Source organism: Phacochoerus africanus, chromosome 11 (assembly GCF_016906955.1).
Source record: "Phacochoerus africanus isolate WHEZ1 chromosome 11, ROS_Pafr_v1, whole genome shotgun sequence".
NCBI classification, from domain to species: domain Eukaryota; kingdom Metazoa; phylum Chordata; class Mammalia; order Artiodactyla; family Suidae; genus Phacochoerus; species Phacochoerus africanus.
The window spans coordinates 39,393,229-39,396,105 of NC_062554.1; positions in this window are offsets into that span (position 1 = coordinate 39,393,229).

Sequence of the window (2,877 nt, forward strand, 5' to 3'; positions counted from 1 at the left end):
CAGAGCCACAGCAACGCGGGATCCGAGCCGCGTCTGCAACCTAGACCACAGCTCACGGCAACGCCGGATCGTTAACCCACTGAGCAAGGGCAGGGACCGAACCCGCAACCTCATGGTTCCTAGTCGGATTTGTTAACCACTGCGCCACGACGGGAACTCCACCCAAGTATTTTTAGCCTACTTCTGGTGTAAACTTAACACTCCTGGACTCTGCCCTCCCATGATTTAGCTATACTTGTCAAAAATACATTCAAAATGCAAACTTGCTATGCACTGAAAAATGCAAAACAAGGTTTAAGCAAGGCTACCTAAGTAACTGAACAGCAAACTGAAGATCATCTCATAAAAAGGCTAATTTAGATCATGTCATTAAATTCAAATGCAGAAATACGACAGTAAAATATCTTAGCCAATTCAAAATTGTTAAAACACACACACACACATATATATTTTTTGCTTTTCAGGGCTGCACCTAAGGCATATGGAGGTTCCCAGGCTAGGGGTTGAATCGGAGCCACAGCAACACGTCTGTGACCTAAACCACCTGGATCCCTAACCCACTGAGCGAGGACAGGGATCGAACCCGAAACTTCATGGTTACTAGTCAGATTCATTTGTGGCTGCCAACAGGAACACCTATAAATTTTTATAACTATAGTTACAATATAAGCACTTTCACTAATAATTCTTCCATTGCTTCTTCCCTTATTTATAAGTAGTTTAACATAATTGTAACAATTTAACAATACAGTTGCTCTACTCATTATTATTTCAAATTTGCTTTTTTTTTTTGCCTATTAGGGCCACACCTGTGGCATATGGAAGTTACCAGGCAAGGGGTCCAGTTGGAGCTATAGCTGCCAGCCTACTCCACAGCCATAGCAATGCAGGACCCAAGCCTCTTCTGTGACCTATACCATAGCTCACTGCAACACTGGATCCCCAACCCACTGAGCAAGGCCAGGGATGGAACTCACATCCTCATGGATACTAGTTGGATTCGTTTCCACTGTGTCACAAATGGGAACTCCTGCCTTTCCATTTAATCTGGGAATTTCCTCAGTTGTATTGCCTACATACTATTCTGTTAGCCAACTGAGCTTAATCTTTCTCTCCTTTTTGAATAGTTGCATTTTTCCAACTACTTTTGTTATAAAGATACTAAAACTTTTTTTTACTTTGTTTTGGATGCCGTAAGGATATTAGACTACAATTTTGAAGAAGGATGTAAATATTTCCCCCCAATTCTTATTTTCTACTAGATTGCCATCTCTAAAAACAACCAATATTCAGTGCCCCCAATGAGTGCATCTCCTTCTCTTCAGTCTCATTAACAGTGACATTTTAGACTTTTTTTTCTTTCTTATTAGGGCCGAACCTGCAGCATAAGGAAGTTCCCAGGCTAGGAGTCGAATTGGAGCTGCAGCTGCTGGCCTAAGCCATAGCCACTGCAACGACAGATCCTTAACCCACTGAGGAGGCCAGGGATTGAACCTGCATCCTCATGGATACTAGCTGAGTTCATAACCCATTGAGCCTCAATGGGAACTCCGAGATTTTAGAGTTTTTTCAAGTTTCCAATTTAAATAGGCATGAAATATTATCTCTTGGCTATCTTATTTTTTCAAATGCTTAATTACTAGCAAAGTTGAACATGTTTTCAACTGTTGGTTTTTCCTCTATCTTGTGTTCTTGATGTTCTCTAACCATCTGTTCACTGGAGACTTGGGAGATATAAATGCAGTATGTGCTTCCCTTCTGGTCTAATGCCACCCCCAGCTCAGAAATGAGATATTTTCTAATTATAGGGTGATAACCCTACAGTAGAAGTGTACCTAACAAAAGTAGGTAGAAGGAATTTTATGGCAAACCAGAATCTCAAGTCTGTTTGGTAAACCTGTATCTTCATACAAATATGTCTAATCCTGCTACAGTACTCCTGAATGTGGGAATGTATCTTCCTCTCGGCTGCCTTTCACACACTGGCTGGAAAAACTGTTCAACACAGTTTCCTGTTGTGTTAGAGGTCTAAAATTAAATCTTTGTAACCCAGGAGTTCCCCTCCTGGCTCAGCAAAAACTAATCTGACTAGCATCCATGAGGGCCCAGGTTTGATCCCTGGCCTCGCTCAGTGGGTTAAGGATCCAGCGTTGCCGCTTAGTTGTGGCTTAGGTGGCAGATGAGGCTCAGATCTGGAGTTGCAGCTGTGGTGTAGGCCGGCGGCTGCAGCGCTGATTCTGGCCCTAGCCTGGGAACCTCCATGTGCCTCAGGTGCGGCCCTAAAAAGACAAAAACCAAAACCAAAAGAACAAAAAAACCTTTGTAACTCAGCACAGCCTGGGCAGAGCAAGACCCCATAGCTAGTGGCCCTTGGGTGTGCAGAGGGCATTGAGGGAGCACCAAGATGCCTGTAGGACATCCCTGCCTAGTGTCAACGCAGGAGCGCCTGGACCCCGCCCCTCAGCTGCCAGCTCTCGGCGCCCAACAGGTCCTCTTCTCATTTTTCCCTCAAAACGGGGCCACGCCCCTCAGCCCACTTCAGGCCCCTTTCCCTCTATCAGTGGGGTGTCTCCTTTTTCGGCCTTTCCCTTTCGGCCAGGCCCTTCACAGCGCTTGGGTCCCGTTCTGCGAAATGCCGCCACCACTACGACCCCACCATCTTCCGCTTCTCTCCAAATTAATCTTTCCAAACTCGGCCTGCGTGGGCTCCACTGGAATGTCCTTGTCCCTCGTAGTTTCAGTGTAGCCGCCCCAATCAGCTCTCGGCCACCCTTTACCCCATTGCCCAGAGAAGAGGGTAGGTTTCACACATTTCTGGACCGCGGAGGGGGTTGGGTGAACCTTTGAAGCCCATTTTACGACAACGTGCGGCTGGGC